Source organism: Desmodus rotundus, chromosome 8 (genome assembly GCF_022682495.2).
Source record: "Desmodus rotundus isolate HL8 chromosome 8, HLdesRot8A.1, whole genome shotgun sequence".
NCBI classification, from domain to species: domain Eukaryota; kingdom Metazoa; phylum Chordata; class Mammalia; order Chiroptera; family Phyllostomidae; genus Desmodus; species Desmodus rotundus.
The window spans coordinates 91,435,136-91,454,465 of NC_071394.1; the positions used below are offsets into that span (position 1 = coordinate 91,435,136).

Sequence of the window (19,330 nt, forward strand, 5' to 3'; positions counted from 1 at the left end):
ACATTTCATATTCAACTAAATCTTACTTTGAGAAAAATCTGCCTATTCCTGAGAGAATAAATAAATAAATAAAAGCTACTTAAAAAAATACATGCTGCATAAGCAGATGTTGCCTAAGCAGTGAGCTTAAAAAAATCATTAAAAAAGGACATCAGGTGGTTTCTAAGTTACAAACAGAAAATCAAATGATGTTTAAAATTTTTTTTAATTTAAAAAAATATTTATTTTTATTTAGAGAGAGAGGAAGGGAAGGAGAAAGAGAGGGAGAGAAACATCAATGTGTGGTTGCCCCTTGCATGCCCCCTACTGGAGACCTGGCCTGCAACCCAGGCATGTGCCCTGCCTGGGAATCAAATCATCGACCCTTTGGTTCACAGGCGGGTGCTCAATCCACTGAAACACACCAGCCAGGACTGATGTTTAAAAATGTTTATTTTTTCTCTTCTCCTTAGTAAATTCCTAATTGTGCAAAATAATAATCATTTACCTGACTCACAAAGCTCCTCCTACCCTAGATATGAATTATGTTTTATTTAATGAGATGCATCCATTGATGAGGGAAGGCAGCAAGGGAGTTGTTTAGAGCCATGAAGGTCTAGCCAGATTGTGCCTGCTTATTTGGGCATCTCTGATCCATGATTCTGAAGATGGATAGTAATCCAGAAATGGATTTGTACCTTTTATACCTCATTAGCTTATGTTCTCCCTGCTTGTCAGGCAGGGCAAAGATTTATGATTTAGGAATTCTCTGCCTCACTGCTTATTCTTCCCTCCTGGGAATTCATATTTATTTTTACCTTCCACCTTTGACCATTAAATTTGACTCAGTGAAGCATGTATAACTGATCTTAATACCACAGCTGTGTAGTACTCCATCTAAGTATGATCTCTAAGGGGGCAAAGTGGTGACAAAAATGTTAAATGGTGTAACACTACCAGTTCAATAAATTTGGGAATTTTCTCTTCTTTGGGGATATGTGAGTTTGGTTCAGTGTGTACTGCCTCCATTTTAAAAGGGGACTTAAGTACAGAGGAGTTTAGTAATTTCCCAAGTTCACACAAATAGAAAATGGTGGGACATTTTGTTTGATTCCAAAGTATATAATCATGCCTTTCATATTACCAAAATATTAAATGCTAAATTTTGCCGTTAAACCTTCAGAAGTAATTTTGTGTTCATTTCAAATAAATAGCAGTTCTGTGTTTCATGGGCACTTGCTAGTCCTTTTCCTCAGTAAAACATGTCCATAAAATAATTTATTTGCTAAAAAACCACAAGGGGGAGGTCAAATAAATGCAATACATTAAGATTCCAAATATGGCAGAGTACTAACTACAAATAAGTTGGTAGCTGTTTATGTATACACATTTAATATTCAGTATAATTTCACAAACACAATTTTTGGTTTGTTCATAGATATGGTGACATTTTAAATTGACTTTGTCACTTGTGAAGACAGTCCTGAGAAATAGGCAAATGGGATATTCCAAAGTAAATTTTCCTTACGTAAGGCATTTATCCACATGGCTGCAAACTCCTTTGAAGATTGTGTGAAATAAATGTTGGCTATTTTTAGAGCTGGAGTGAAATGGTTAAAAGGAACTCACTTGATGTGAATACATTTTGAATTTTAATAAACAGTGGTAACATGTCATTTACCTCAAAATAATGTCAAATATCACAACATTAAGACATGGTTTGCCTAACAGACTACAACTGAAACCTCTAGAAGTATTTCTGTGACAGTGAAAGTGTTTACTCATTTTTGGCCTATTTATTTTAGCCTAGAAGTACAGTGGACTCTAAGAGAGGTTTTAGAAATAAGAAAGGATTCAAAATGCTCTTGAATTCTGCTATTTTCTCTATTATTGTCAATTGCAGATCATTCATTTAGCACATTGATAAATACTTATTGAGCAGTGGTGTGCCAGACTGTGCACCAGAAAATGGACTAACAGACTTGAACCAAGGGGACGTGGTCTCAGTAAGTGGCATTTTAATACTGGGGACATGATAGGTAGCGGGAGCACCTCACCTAAGTGCAGGCAGTAAGTGGGTACATTGCATATAGAGAATTAAAAAACAAGAACAAAACTTAAGATAATTGGTCTGCTTTTAATCATTGTATTATAACAACTCTATAAAATGTCAGTGTTAAAATAGCCCTTCCTGTTGAGAACAGACTTTTCTATATACCCTTGCTCCCCTTTTTGTAAGATTGTTGAGTGTGTGCTTTATTTAAAAAAAAAAAATTGAAACAGCCTAGGTATAGAACAACAGGTGAATAGATAAACTGTAGTATGTACATACAATAAAATACTACTCAGCAATTAAAAAATTACTGTCATATACAACAATATGAATATACCTGAAAAATATGATTAACTAGAAGGAATCTTACCTTCTGTATGGTTTATTTATATAAAGATCAAGAACAGGAAAACTAGTGTATGGTGGGAAATGATCAGAACATGTTTGTCTCTGGGGTAGCACGGGTAGAATTTGGCTGGGAAAAGAGCTGAGAAATCTGTCGTGGATGCTGGTCATATTCAACATCTGGACAGGGTTTGGGTTTCAGAGATTTATGCATATGTCAAAATGCAACCAATTTATACTTAAGATTTGTGCATTTTTTATCTGTAAATTTTGTATGAAAAGAAAAAATCATAATCAAATACTTAATCCAGTTATATATATATGTGTATTGTTTAGGGTAAAAGCCACTGACCTCTGAAATTTATTTTGAAATACATCAAAAACAAGATAGATTGATGATAGATAGACGAACTGATACATGGTAAAGTAATAAGATATTAGTGGTAAAATATAGGTGGTAGGGATATAAGTTCAGTGTAAAATTCTTTCAATGGTTTTTATGTTTGATAATTTTCATATGATGTTTGGAAAAGTAGATAACCGATAGATAGATATAGATAAAGATAGATAGATAGATATAAAAATTACCTACAGTTCTGGTAATTATTAAAGCTACTAAAAATTACCTGGCCAGGCGAATTCCAGGTACTGATGTTTAAGGATCTGAACAAGCACTATTTCCAAAAGGCATGATTTACATTAATTGGCCTAGGCCAACTGTCATCCACTCCAGAAACTGAGGGTGATATTTTTCCAATGCCTACTGCAGTCCATTTCATTTATGAAAATATTTGTATTCTCTTTCTGGAGCATATTTTGCCTGCCTTTAGCAGTAACACCCATTCACCTCCAAACGCAGGAGACAGAAGGATGGTAAGCTTGGTTATCTCCGTTGCAAGCTGAGAGATCCATCGGTCTTTAGGCCAGGATCAGGCCTTGGACTGAATGGTTCCTTTAAAGCTGCTGGTTCTCTAACTTGTCTTTCAGCTCGCTGAGTCAAGCAGCCTCTGGGGAGTGGCCAAAGAAGATTTTTCTATTTTACCCTGAGTTCTGAGAGAGCCTTTACAAAGTTAACAGTCAATGATTCTTGATCTTTACATCTTTCCTTTTCAGCCTTTGCTGTATGTTGCTCAAGGTCTGAAATGGAAACTCAGCAATCTCCAGCTCCCTAATGACCCCTTCCTCGCTTTTGTTAGTTCATAGAAATAAGCCCCATCTTTCAGCAAATCACATCTTGCTGGCTGGACTAGGCAAGCTTCAGGATAAATAGATCTGTTAGTTTCCTTGAGATGTCCTTTTGGTAGCAAGGACTCTAAAATATGTGCCTCAGTACATTTCTAGCACCTGAAATTCTGAACTGCCTTTGGCCAGTTAGCGGCAATACTTTAGAGTCCATGTGACATCTTTGCTCTACATTTGAAAGCTTTACCTTTACTAAATACAAACTACTTACTGACAATATTCTTTTACTTGGAGAAATGGTTTGGGAAAAATTTAAAAATAAACAAAATTTAGCTCTGCCTTCCCTTTCTTAATAAAATTTTCTCTTGTATTTGAAGAATTGTTTCATAATGTCATGTATAGGAGAATAGAACTATGTCCCAATCTTTTTAATAGACTATGTATTTTTGTATATGTGCTAGTATCCTACATTCAGTCCAGTCTCCAAAATGGGCAGAAACGTGGAAATGAGGACACTGCTGTTCTGCTTATTATAACAAGGTTTTGGGGCTCGGAGTTTCATTTTTGTACATTTATTTTTTAAATGTGTAAATCCCATGGACACTTGTCAGTTAACTGACCGATTGTGTACTAGACTCCATAGCACAGAGGTTAGGAATAGTCATTCATGGACAATAGCCTACAATACCAAAGACTTTGACACTTAGCGGGAGAATCACCTGAGCAGTTCATTAAAAATACAAAATTTTAGGCCTAAAAACTCCATTGATTTTGCTTCAGTAGGCTAGAGGTGAGTCCTAAATCTGAATTTTTAACAAGAAGCACAGTTGATTCTGATGCAGGTGATTTCAAGGGCTCTGCTACTTGGACCCAGTTCACAGTCAGTAACATAAGAATTCATTAAAGTCAAGGGCAGGAGTTAGAGAGAGAGAAAACTAAGTCCGCATTCTAACTTTTTCATTTGTTTTGAGAGACGATGACCAAATTATTAGCCCTTCTGAGCTTTGGTTTCTATAGCTTTATCAAAGGAAGAATGCTGTTATGTGTCCCACAGTTTCCTGAGATGATTAAATGTGATTAAACACATAAAACACAATGCCAGTAAATGTGTCCTATTTTTTATACACAGAAAATTTTTAAAACTGGAAACATTGATCTTTAATTTGTAATGATCTATATCTCCAGCATCTAACCTGACAAAATTTCTAAAGGTACTGGATTGTAAACTGACATGGAAAAGGAGAAAGAAATCTATGGATCATCGGGCACATCATTATATTCTAGATATAGTGCTGGACACTGTATAGAGTATTTATTTCATTTTATCATCACACTGTTATCCCTATGTGAGAGAAGTTAGAAGACGGTGCTCTAAGTCTCATATCTTGTCAGTGGCACAATCTGTTTTACGATACAAAGGGGAAACTCCCCAAAATGAAATTATCTTCTGGAGGGTGGGTGCCTTATAGTCAGACTTCCCCACTAGGTGAGCGTTCATTTTCATCAGTGTGCCGGCTGGTGGTGTTGTGAAAGGCTGTGCTTTAGTGAATTTTTTTTGAAGAGTCTTTCAATGCATTTGTCCATTTCTTAATGGGTGATTTACGAATGCGCCTGCCCACAATGCACTGAGTATTCAGACCAAAAACGGCATGACGCCCATGCTCCACCCTCCGTATTCACCAGATCTTGCCCCAAGCAACTTTTTTTTTGTTTCCCTGAGTGGAAAAAGTTCTCAAAGGAAAATGTTTTGCTGATGTAGAAGAGGTGAAACCAAAAGTGGCAGAAGCACTAAAAGGCCTCAAATTTGACAAGTTCAAATCTGTTCTGAGACTGGAAAAAACATCCTCATAGATGTATTGCATCAAAGAGAGAGTACTTTGAAGGTCACTGAAATTTAGACATGTAAAAAAATACACAATTTTTTATAAATAAATTCCTTTTGGTGGGTGCCCCCTTACCCATCTATTTGATTCTCAAACTCTTCAAGTAATGGGAAGCATTTCCTTTTCCAGTCATGTTAGCAATTTTGGAGGGCTCATCCTAAGAAAGGAAGCCCATGAACTTGAGGCAGTAAAGCATATAAAAGAATAGAGAATAGAATAGGGTAGAGGTAGAAGGGTAAAAGAATTATAATGAAGCTTAATATGACATTATAATGTGTCTACAGCAATGGTTTGCTCCATCGTTTCTTCCCTGGGTGGTGCCCATTTTGCCTAGGCTCAGTCATAGAGAGCTCATACACAGGTATATTCTACCTCCCACTATGGAACAATAATAGTATTTCGAATGGGTCCTTAACATCTCCCACAAGCCAGTCTGAGTCTCAGTTGGAAACCATGAGACTATCTCTGTCAGGGCGTACATGGAATGGGGTGCCCTATTAAGTATGTATTCTTTAAGGTCATCCCCAGTCTTCATTTTTATGATTTACCATGGGAATAAGAGACTGAGGAGGAATAGGTGAGGGGTAATTATGAATCATTTGCAAGATAGAAAGTGTAAAATTGTCATGTTTCTGTGCTTATTTCCAGGAGTAAACCCAGCTTGTCTGTGTTAATTTGTTCTTGTCGGAAGTAGATTGCATTGGGGAAAAGACCTGGTTGACTACAGTCTGATCATTTACTGATGTGACTCAGTTCACGAAATGAGTCCTTTTTGTTTTATTAGGAGAAAACTGATTTTTGCTAAACTTCTATTTACATCCGAATTTTCATGTCTAAACTTTCAGGATTGAGCACACAAATTGGTCCATGGGACAATCACAATCCTTCTTTCTGGATGTCAGTTTTGCTTGAGTATTTTGAAAGAAATTGATTTTTAAATCAATCAAAGATGTATTATGGAGTGGAATATAAAATTTACCTGGACATAGAGCTGTGTACTCAAATGCGTAATGTTTGATTCATTCATTTTTATAGCAAAGGCTTACTAAGAACTACTCTGTGTCAGGCAATATGGCAAGTGCTCTGCCTGCCCCATTTTATTTTGCCTTCATAATACAATGAATAAATATTATTGTTATCCTAATTTAACAGATGATGAATGAGGCTTACAGGCCAAAAGAATTTTCTCTCAGTTATGTAGTAAATATCACTGTGCTCTTAACTACTGAGTTACAGTGAATGTTGATATTATCAGTTACCCGGCACCTACAGTTTAAGAATTACTGACTAAGAATGAAGGAATTGCTAGTTATATAAGTAGTTTCACTTCTGGAAAGTCTGTGTGAAGCTCATCTTTTAATTACCAGAGGCTCAGTTGATACATTTCTTTGTTTAGGCTTTAAAGGCCTATTGGGAGAATTAAAGAGCAATAGGGCATATTTCCTACTCCACCTTAGAAGTCAACCACCTATTTTTTTAGGAAAGACAAATAGTGATAACTCTGTAGGGTATTGTCTTCTCATTCAGAAACTGAGATATACAATGGTTTCTGGTTCACAATCAATGCATTGCCTGTGCAAGGAGAATTTTATGGTATTTCTCACAATGGGGGATTTCAGAGTTCAAATGTATTTATTCTTGTCAGCAGATAGAGATTATTTCTGTATTTTTTCCCAAAGCAATTTTGTGCCCCTCTGTTTTCCTATTTCATCCAAAATCTTTGAAATTCAAAGACAAGTTGTTAGCTCCTCTGTTTCAGAACTAACCAGGCACTGTTACTTCCTAAATTATACATATGAGATCAAGGTGTGAAAAGACACAATTGAATCTCAAAAGTGGTTTTAGTCTCAATTATCTCTGGGCAACAAAGACACTTCATTGGGTCTGCCTACAGCTGGAGGTTTCAGGTAAAGTGCCTCATTCAGTACTGGCAACAATCCTGGGAGGTCTGTTATGATTATGCATATTTTATGCAGGCAGATAAGTTAGCAGGCATCCAGGAAGTGGAGAGGGCAACCATGAACCCTGGTCTTTTGATTTGAAGTCTGCTCTTTTCCTAAATCCTGTCTTCCAATGCTTCTTTCTGCCTCACAGAAGTAGACAGAATGCATTGTGTGGCGAACGCTGTGACTGATGAACCTAGCCTAAAGTTCATAAACTGGCTGATATGAGAACGAGTATGATGGCTGATTTTGTGTGTCAACTTGACCAGGCTAAGGGATGCCCAGGGAGCTGCAAAAACATTATTTGTAAGTGGGTTTGTGAGGGTGTTTCAGGAAGAGATTAGCATTGATGCAGGAGACTGAGTAAAGATATCTGCTGTCATAATGTAGGCGGGGTTTTGTTGTTGTTGTTAGCAAAAATAGGTATTAACTTATCTTTAGCAAAAGTGAAATGGCCTTGGTTCACAAACTTTGGGAAAGAGGGAGATACGTTTGTATATACATAGATCTTCTGTTGGCTCTGTTTCAACAGAGAACACTGACTAACACAAAGAGTTATCAGTGATTTGTCTTTTTTGATCTTTTAACTCTTCCCCTACCTCTTCACATTTATCCCTGCTGCTGGAATCACATATTGGCCTTAGCTGTCCTGAGATTGTAGCCTGTTGGTAATTTCTTCTCTCCACCGTGCTAGAGTCTCCATTATAGTGTGCTGTACTTACAGATATCCATCTTACTCAGGTTGTCGTCAACACTAACAAAACAAATATTAATAATTTTCTAGGAAAGTCTTTGCGAGTAATGATATATCGTGATCATAATGACAATGATCAGAAGATGCCTAGAGACTATAATGACTTGACCCAAAGACATAGGTCAAAATGGATTCTTTCCTTCCTCCCTTCAGCCCTTTCTCCTTTCTTTTCTTCTTCCCTTTTCTTGCCATCTCACTCAATTTCTCCCTCTCTCCCACATCCTTTATCTCCCTTCTTCCTTCCCATCCATCAGGAAATGAATATATTTTGCTAACAATGACTAAATACCCTACACATGCTAGGTGATGGGTCAAGCACTGTGGATAAAAACGTGAAATGACAGAGACACTGCCTGGAAGTCTGCCGGTGAGACTCACAACCATAATACACACCAGTGTGTTCTGGTGGATGAGCACTTTGTTGACTTCCGCAGAGAGACAGTCATGCAAGGATCAAAAATAATGAGTGAATTCAGGTTTTAAAATTTGGAAGTTAAGTGGAATATAAATATATAAATAATGTGAATTAATAAAGCACCAAATAAGGCACAAGAGACGTGGGGAACATATTTTTTGGTGTTAGGGAACTTCATTTGTTTATAATAATGCCACAGGCATTGTAGCAAATTACCCTTGAAGAAATTAAATTATGGGTTTCTCTCTCTCTCTCTTTCATATAAGCAAGAGTAGTACCAGAAAGATTACCTGGAATCAATTGGGAGTTTTTCTTAGAAGGATAGATAGTCTATGAATTACTTAAGATAGCCTTCCTTAGAAAAGTGGACCCATTAACCAAGAAAATGGGTATAACTGATGCAGGGGTTTTGGGATCCTGGGGCTTGAAGGTCCATGACCCACTGGTTCTTGGCAGCACAGGAAAGAATTCAAAGATGAGCCAGCAAAGAGTTTAAAGTGAAAGAGTTTATGAGTGAAGCATTAGCATGGCAGGTGGCTGCTACATAAAGAGAGCTGCCCTCCCCGATGGGATTTATTTCTTTTATTGAGGCTCATTTAATCAAGGGGTAGGGAATTCAATAAGGGGGAGGAATATTCAGGGCTTCTCTGGGAAGGGGGTAGAGACTTCTTGGAAGAATCCTGTGGACCATTTTGTGTCTTTATATGGCCTTTCCATTTCCATTATGGCAGCTGGGGGATGTTATTTAGCATGCTGATGCATTAAAATGAGCATATAAGGAGGCTACGAGTTACTGCAAGGTAAAATCAGTCAGTTGCTGTGTTGGATTCAGCTGGTTTTCTGTTGGTTCTAAGGCATAAATCCACTAGGGGTTGGTCTTACTATCTCTGCGATAGTTTTTGTAGCCCTTATCAGTTACAGCTGTTTTATACATACCCTATCTCATGACTAGCCCTATTGGGTTTTAAGTGTAGAGAAGAAAAATCTTTTTGGCTTCTGTGGATGACTCCCTAGGGAGAAAATGGAGTCAGGAATTCTGAGTCCACTAGGTACAGAATATAAACATCAGTCCTTTTTCTGTCCTATTTGCTCCCTTGACCTGCTGGTATTAATATGAAATGAAAGAACTAAACAAACTGAGTTGGAACTCTAAGAGTTCTATTTCAGGGCACCTGGGTATAAGTTCAGCATTGAGGAAGTTAGATTGTCTTCCCTCGGGGAATCATTGAATATCTATGTGGATTTCATGTCACCGAAGTGTTACTTCAATAGTGAATTGTCCTATCTGGGGCTGGGTAGAGTCCATAGGCAACAGAGGAACTTTGTGGCAGCAAAAATCAAAGTGATAGAGAACTGAAGAGATACCTTTTTGAAATTTTTCTAATGCAGTATAGAGGTCCACTCGGCTCCTTCCCCCCATACAAAGCCTATTGTAGATTATGTAATTTACAAAGGGAGAAGCGCCCAGAGGGCTATAATCCACAGATAAACCAGTGATAATGGTGTGGCGAATTGTGATTACTAAGATTAATAAAATAATATGACTGGCTCTTAAAAAAATTTTATACCATAGGATCTCACTTATAAGTGGAATCTAATCAACAAAACAAACAAGCAAGCAAAATATAACCAGAGACATTGAAATAAAGAACACATGTACAGTAACCAGAGGGGTGGGGGCAGGGGCATAATGGGGGGTGGAAAAAGGGAAGGGTCATCAAGGAACAGATGGACACATGGAGAAATTGGGTAGGATCAAAGGTGAGAGGTAGGGATGGGTATGGTGGGGGTAGTGGTGAGAGAAAATGTAAACAAGTGTACTTGAACAACAATAAAAAACCAAAAAGGGCAATTTCGGAAATGGTTCAAACAAGTTAGATTTGGGGTCAACTCCATAATTTATATCTTCATGTCAATTACCTTCCTCAAGGCAGTTGATGATTTCTACCATAGGAGACAATAACTGGTCTGGGAGGAGGTGAAGTAGATGATAACATCTTCTAACTTAATGTTTTATAAGGGAAAAATTATATTTCTTTCTACATAAATTGGCCCTCTGGAAGCGTGGCATGTATCATGTAGTTAAAGTACGAAAAAAGCCTAAGGAGGTGAGAATACCTAATCACTCAGTTATGATCTATTGTAATTACTTTTAAATGTTAATTCCTATATAAGAGGCTCTGACTAGAGATATTCATCTCCGTCATTAACCCTCATAATATGCAGCAATGAGAAGAAATAGGCTGTGGCATGTTTCGTTTTCTGACAGGCATTACTCGATTGCCTTATTTCTCTTTCATTGGTTTGGGGCATCTTGTTTCAAGATGAATGAAAATGTGCAGTGCCCAAGGGTCTAGGGTGAGAGTTGGACTTGTAATATGTAGAAAGGAATTTAGGGGGTCATCATTCATAATAAACAGAAATGTGCTTTGTGGCTGGATTATTTTCAGATTCACTGAAGGAAAACTTTATATAAAAAACAAAAATAAACAAACAAAACAGGATAAAAACTCCTAACCCAGTTCTGAACAAAATGAATGTGTAATTAGTTATCTTCTCAATCCAAGAGTTTCAGAAGAATTTGTCCTTATGTGTTTAGTGTACAGCATTGTGTAGCAAAGAACTGTGAAAATAGCAGTCTCTGAATTGCTTACCTCTATTGCAGGCACCTTTAAGTAGTTCCACCTAATTCTGGCATGCTCATAAAGACCATGAAGAAAGTGACTACTGTATGTATTTTTGATAAGTTTTCCTCTGTCTCAATCATTAACGAGACTTCTTGTTTTGCTAGTGCATTTTCTTCCTGACACCTGCTCTTCACTGACAGCCCTTTCTGGACAGATTTTTCTTTGGGGTTAATGAAAAATTGAAGATTGTATGTGGAAGACAGGAACAGATAGGTAGTGGTGAAAGGGCTGGACTTAACCAGATTAAGTTTCTATCTTTTTATTTAGAGTGGGAAAAAGATTATTAAAAGTGGGGGAAACAGATAAGAAGGAGTTAAAAATGCAAGGGCAGAAGATAGAAAAGGGGCATTTTTTAAATTGTTGTTCAAGTACAATTGTCTCCATTTTCACCCCACCATGCCCCTAGCCCCACCCATCCCCGCTTCCCACCCTAGAACTGACTTCCTTTGGCTCTGTCCCTGTGTCCTTCATACATGTTCCTTGATGCCCCGCAACCCCACCATTATCCCCCGTTATCCCTCTCCCCTCTCCTCTCAGGTTACTGTCAGATTGTTCTTTATTTCAATGTCTAGTTATATTTTGCTTGCTTGTTGGTTTTCTTGATTAGGTTCCACTTATAGGTGAGATCATATGGTATTTCTTTTTCACTGCTTGGCTTGTTTCACTTAGCATAATGCTCTCCAGTTCCATCCATGCTGTCAGGAAGGGTAGGAGCTCCTTTTTTCTTTCTGCTGCATAGTATTCCATTGTGTAAATGCACCAGTTTTTTGATCCATTCATTTACAAATGGGCACTTAGGTTGCTAGAAGCACTTGGCTGTTGTGAATTGTGCTCCTATGAACATTGGGGTGCACAGGTCTTTTTGAATTGGTATCTCAGGATTCTAGGGTATAATCCCAATAATGGTTCCACTAGGTCAAAGGGCAGTTCCAATTTTAGTTTCCTGAGGAAATTCCATACTGTTTTCCACAGTAGCTGCATCAGTCTGCATTCCCACCAACAGTGCACTACGGTTCCCTATCTCCACAACCTCTCCAACACTTGTTTGTTTATTTGTTTATGATGACCATTCTCACTGGTGTGAAGTGATATCTCATTGTGGTTTTAATTTGCATTTCTCTGATGGCTCATGATGTTGAGCATCTTTTCATATGTCTCTGGGCCCTCTGTATGTCTTCCTTGGAGAAGTATCTGTTCAAGTCCTTTGCCCATTTTTAAATTGGGCTGTTTGTCTACCTGGAGTAGAGTCATGTGAGTTCTTTATATATTTTGGAGATCAAACCTTTGTCCAAGGTATCATTTGCAAATATGTTTTCCCATATGGTTTATTCTCTTTTCATTTTAATGCTATTTTCTTTAGCCATGCAGAAGCTTTTTATTTTGATGAGATCTCATTTGTTTATTCTTTCCTTTATATCCCTTGCTCTAGGGGACATATTGGTGAAAATATTGCTTCATGGAATACCTGAGATTTTCCTCCTATGTTTTCCTCTAGGACTTTTATGGTGTCATAACTTATATTTAAGTCTTGTATCCACCTTGAATTTATTTTTGTGTATGGTGTAAGTTGGTGGTTGAGTTTCATTTTTTTTTTTGCATATAGCTGTCCAGATCTCCCAACACCATTTGTTGAAGAGGCTGTTTTTACTCCATTTTATGCTTCTGCCCTCTTTGTCAAATATTGATTGACCGTAGAGACTTGGGTTTATTTCTGGATTCTCTATTCTGTTCCATTGATCTATGTGTCTGTTCTAATGACAGTACCAGACTGTTTTGATTACAGTGGCCTTGTAATATATTTTGATGTCAGGTATTGTGATCTCTCCTGCTTTGTTCTTCTTTCTTAAAATTGCTGTGGCTATTCTGAGTCACTTACGGTTCCATATACATTTTTGAAATGTTTGTTCTATATCTGTGAAATATGTCATGGGAATTTTAATAGGGATTGTGTTGAATCTATAAATTGCTTTGGGTAATATGGACATTTTGATGGTGTTGATTCTTCCAATCCATGAACATAGTATATGCTTCTATTTATTTGTATCTTCCTTAATGTCTTTAGGAGATAGATAAGGGACTTTCTAAGAATGTGAAAATAGAGCAGTGACAAAGCACCTGCAATGTGAATACAAATAAAAGAGAGAGATATCAGAATTTGCTGTGATGTAAATCTTCCTGTTATAGACTTTAAAATTCAAGCTAAGGATTTATTATTTTAAATTTATTTTTTGGTTTCTGAATTGTCTCATCCATTGCAATATAGCTGTAGTTTGGAACCAGGTGTGTGATGCTTCTAAAAGGCTACATATAATTACCTTTCTAGGGGTTGCTTAGTTAAGAATAAGGGTTGGGTCACCAAGGAACATGTAGAAAGGACCATGGACAAAGGCAACTGTGGTGGGAGATGATTGAATGTGGGAGGTGGGGAGTGGGTAGGGCGAGGGAGAGTAATGGTGAAAAAATAGGGACAAATGTAATTGAACAACAATAAAAAAAGAAAAGAAAACAGGTCTTCAAAGTACAGGGACTAGGCCAGATTCAGTCTGCTGTCTGTTTTGGTGAATAAAGTTTTATTGAAACCCAGCCATGTTCATTCATTTACTTGTTGGCTATGTTGCTTTCACACTGAATGGGCAGAGGTGAGTAGTTATATCAGAGACTTTATGGTTTACAAAGCCAAAAATATTTATGGCCCTATTTTGTTTAAGTTAAACTTTTTAATTTGAGATGATTTTCAATTCACAGGCCATTATAAGGAATAATACTGAGATATCTCAGGCAGCCTGCTGCTCACTTTCCCCACTCATAGCATCTTTCACCACTATAGTACATTGCAACAAAGAAAAGTTCCATCTCCAAAAGAACCTATTATGTTGCCCTTTCATCGCAGAATATACTTCTTTTTCAATCCCTACCCCTTTCTTCACCTCTGAAGACTGCTAAGCTCTTTCTCCATTTTTATAATTTTGCCATTTTAAGAATATTATACATAGATGGGAAGATATAGAATTTTACCTTTTGAGATTGGCTTATTTCACCTAGTAAAATTCCCTGGAGATTCACCTAAATTATTACATGTATCAAAATGCTATTCCTTTCTATTGCAGAGTAATGTACCATTGTAGTATATACACTACAGTTTGTTTAACCATTTCCATTGAAGTATATCTGGATTGTTCCCAACTTTGGGGTATTACAAATAAAGCTGCTTTCAACATTTGTGTAAAGGTTTTGTGTGACATGTCTTTATCTGGAATAAATGCCCAGGTGTGCAATTGCTGGGACATAAGGTAGTTGCATGGCTAGTTTCTGTAAGAATCTGCCAAATTGTCTTTCAGAGTTGCTGTACCATTTTGCATTACCATAAACAATGTACAAACCATTTCATTTTCTGCATCCTTGACAGCATTTGTTGTTGCTAGTTTTAATTTTAGCCATTCTGATAAGTGATAATGTTATCTCATTATGGTTTTAATTTGCATTTTATAATAGTTAAATATGTTTGATTTCTTTTTATGTGCTTTTTTGACATCAGTATATTGTTTTTGGTGAAATTATTATGTCTTTTGCATATCTTTAAATTAGATTTTTTTTCACTATTGAGTTTTTGACATTTCTTTATTCTGGATACTATTGCATTGTCAGGTGTGTTGTTTGAAAATATTTTCTCCCACTTTATAGCTTATCTTTTTTATCCTCTTAACAGGGTGTTTCACAAAGCCAAAATTTATAATTTTGATGAAGTCTATGTATCATGCTTTCACTGCTAAGTCTAAGAACTCTTCATCTAGCCCTAAATCCCAAAAATATTTCTCATAATTTTTTACTAAATGCTGCATATTTTTACTTTGATCTGTTTAATTTTTGTACAAGGTGAGAATTTTGTCTAGTTTCTCTCTCAGTTTTTTTTTTATGTCTATGGATATTTAATTGCTCCAGAACCATTTGTTGAAAAGTGCTGTCAGACATTTTATTTTACTTTAATTTTTTAAATATATTTATTAATTTTAGAGAAAGAAAAACTGATGTGAAAGAGAAACTGTGATGGGCAGCCTCCCCTACATGCACTGACCAGGGATCAAAACCACAACCTAGGTATGTGCCCTGACTGGGGGAATTAAGCCCCCAACCTTTTGGTGTACAGGAGACCACATCAACCAAGAGAGTCAAGGCACTGCCAGAAATTTATTAGAAAAGGTTTGCGGACCCTCGATCTGGGATATTGTGAAATGTGTTTTAGCAAGTGCACTATGCAAAGGGGACTCAAACTAATTTACTATATATCCATATAAGCATAAATATATTCAACAAACCTTAAAAGATATATTATAAAGTTTTTATTAAAGTGATTCTTCCTTTTTCACTAACAAATGAGCAAAAAAAGACATCAATATAAAAAAATAGTGTCTGATCTCATTTATTCCATATTTCTCTACCAAAACTATTCTGGTTCAGTTGAACAACTTCTAAGGACTCTACAGGCATTTTCTTTTATATTGTGTAGGACTTTTTGTTGTTTTATTGTATTAGGATCATTTTCAAGACTTGCAAAAACTTTTCAAAAAGTTCTCCTCTTGTTTGTGTTTGAAGTTCAATTTGACCTCTGGGTTTTTGTCACCAAATGTTTAACTGAGTGCATGCAGCTCTGAAAAATGCAGTCAGCCCACTTCATTAATTTCCCAGGATGGCTTTACCCTTTCATAACCTGAATATTCTGACATCTTGTATTCAAATTCCCCTTATTCCGTTGCCATGAAGGAGAGGCATTTAAAACACCTTGACAAAATGGATAGCCCTGGATAAAAACATGGACGTCATGACATTTTGAGTAAACATTATTGGTTATTTTCTTCCCATCTTAGCTATAACCATCCAAAAGATATTCCACATCAACAATTTAATAACTAATGTTATGAAGGTCACAGTCTTATTATATCAAGTATTTTATTTATCCCAGGAAAGTGGGCTTTTATAAATGAGTTTTCCAGATACCCAGTGCTTTAAGCACCACAACTTTCTCTCACATTAAACATTGATATGGAAAATTTTTTCCAAGGGAATGTGACTGTTTTCTGTCTTCTTTAAGGTAAGATACTGCATGAAGTCTAATCTTCCCTTAAGAACCTGAAATTATTCTCATGTACAGCAATTATTCTACCAGATGCTAACATCCACAGAAGTGTAAACAAGATGTTTACCTCACCACTAATTATCCCCAGAGTGCTGGGATTCTAATCTTAGAACTGATTTCTATAGTTTTACCAGTTGCATTTTCATTGACACCTTGTTGCTGTCTTTGCCCTGGCAATCGAAAATATTGTTTCTACACTACTGGGGGTGGGGGGGGAGGTGGGGTGACTTGGAATACTTATAACAAAAATAAAATAAAATTTCTAAAAATAAAATAAAATAAATTCACCTGCAAAGTTTATGAGATTAAAATAAAAACCTCTTGCTGTCATCTTTTGGAGCCACCAAATGAAAAAAGAACCTTATATTGTGTTAATATTATGGTTATATAAAAATTAGAGTGCCTACTTTTAAAATAACTTCTAATTTAATAAGAGAGAGATCTATGCCTTGACCAGATTGCTTGGGTTGGAGCGTCATCCCGTGCACCAGGGGTTTGTGGGTTTGTGTCTCCATCAGGGCACATACCTAGGTTGTGGGTTTGATCCCAGTCTGGGCGCATGTGGGAATTAGCCAATCTATGTTTCTCTCTCACATCAAAGTTCCCCTCTGTCCCTCCCTTCCTCTCTCTAAAAATCAATAAATATATCATTGGGTGAGGATTTTAAAAATATTTTAAAAGAGAGCTTTCTTTTCACCGCTGCGGCAGCAGCCATGAGTATGCTCAGGCTTCAGAAGAGGCTTGCCTCCAGCGTCCTCTGCCGTGGCAAAAAGAAGGTCTGGTTGGACCCCAATGAGACCAATGAAATCGCCAATGTCAACTCCCATCAGCAGATTCGGAAGCTGATAAAAGATGCGCTGATCATCCGGAAGCCTGTGACTGTCCATTCCCGGCTGGATGCTGGAAAAACACCTTGGCCCACAGGAAGGGCAGGCATATGGGCATAGGTAAGCGGAAGGGTACTGCCAATGCTCGAATACCTGAGAAAGTGACCTGGCTGAGGAGGATGAGAATCCTTCGCCCGCTACTCAGGAAATAGAGTGAATCTAAGAAGATTGACGGCCACATGTACCACAGCCTGTACCTGAAAGTAAAGGGGAACGTGTTCAAAAACAAGCGGATTCTCATGGAACACATCCATAAGCTGAAGGCGGACAAGGCTCCCAAGAAGCTTCTGGCTGACCAGGCTGAGGCCCGCAGGTCTAAGACCAAGGAAGCTCGCAAGTGCCAGGAAGAGCGGCTCTGGGCCAAGAAGGAGGAAATCATCAAAACTCTGTCCAAGGAGGAAGAGACCAAGAAGTAAAGCTCCACCTCTCTTACCTGTACATAGTGGCCTTGGCAATTACATGGATCAGCCATTGAATAAAGTAGCCTGGCCTGCCTTTAAAAAAAAAAATATATATATATATATAATATATCTACGTATATATATTATATATATATATTAAAAGAGAGAGAGAGAAATATGAACTGCCACTGGTTTCTTCTTTTCCTTTCTTTATGGCAATGAACTCTACTCTCCTCTGGGGACATGCCCTGGCAGTACGTGCTAGTGTCAGTAGAAATCAGTGATAGGTGCACAAGTTCTTTCACAATTCAAAAGCTGCTTATATCACTTCCTTTTATTGAGACAGATAATATTAATAAAGTATTAAATGTCAAAATATTGCTATCAAAGCAGGTGAAATTTAAATGTTTACATTTAACATATAAATAATTTTAACATAAAATGTAATACATGATGATGACTATGCAATTTATAGGATAATTACATAATTCTTAAAAATCATGTCTAGTACAATAATGGGGTCAGGTAATGGAACACATATTTAAAGATGTATGATGAACATATTACCCTTTATTTCCACAAGTTTATTAGTCTTGTAAGTATATCTCCAACTTTGGACATAACATTAACATTGTACATTTGAAACCCTTTACGAGTATGCGGTCCAAGCTGGTGGCTCTCCCTTGACCTGTTAGTTGGGATTCAGTTCAAATCTACAGAGTTGAGGGTCAAAGATAGAGTTTAAATCTAAAAACAAGCAAATCCCAAGGGACACAGGGATAATCCAGCCCAGTCATAGGTAAATACAAAAACAAGCTCAAAACTTCCAGGAAAATAGCCTTGGTGGCAGAACAGGAAGAAGACAATTCAGCAGGTGGAGAGATTGGATACCTTAGATGGAATCCTCCCTGATGCTGCACTTGGGACAAGTTGACATACCTCTAGGGACAATTTAGGCTTTTTGGCGTTGGTACTTAACTAAGGTGACTCTTGGAAGTTAAATCCTGACAAATATCTCTATACCACTTTATTCAGTAAGTACACATTCAAATTGCGATAATACAACTTACCCATTTAGATTATTACATAGTAGATGCAGCTAGATCCACATTAACATTCCAGTTGTCAACTAATTCACAATGGATTTAACATTTTTGAGCAAACATATTTTATCATCTGTAAAATAGGTATATTAATATTAGAGCCTATCTTATGATTTTTGTGTGAATTAAATGTTATTCTTCATATAGAACATTTAGCACTGTGCCTAGCACACACACACACACAAAACAAATTATAAGGTATAATTACTTATGATTATTATTACCATTACATTAGGGCTTTTAACATTTTAATAAAATGGATCTTTGCTAAGGCATGAACAAGCATTACAATGATTAGTTATAATTAGGTGTAATTTTGCAACTCATTGATGGGTAGATTTATTCAACAAATACTCATTTAGCATTTATCATATTCAGAAACTATACACATTTAGAAGACTAAGTTCTTTAAATATAGTTTCTACTTTTGTGTTTCAAGTTTCATTGCTTTATTCTATGATGTTTATTTCTACATAAATGTTCACCTTTGCACTTCTATTGGATTAGAAAAGCTTGAGATTTAAAAATAGTTCAATTTTCCTAAAAATGAAGAAGATCTTATTTTCA

General features: G+C 36.8%; 1 pseudogene; it reads left to right on the top strand.

Moving 5' to 3' along the window:
• The first annotated feature begins 17,069 nt into the window (after nt 1–17,069).
• Nucleotides 17,070–17,754, top strand: LOC112301260 (large ribosomal subunit protein eL19-like; annotated as a pseudogene).
• The last annotated feature ends 1,576 nt before the right edge of the window (nt 17,755–19,330 follow it).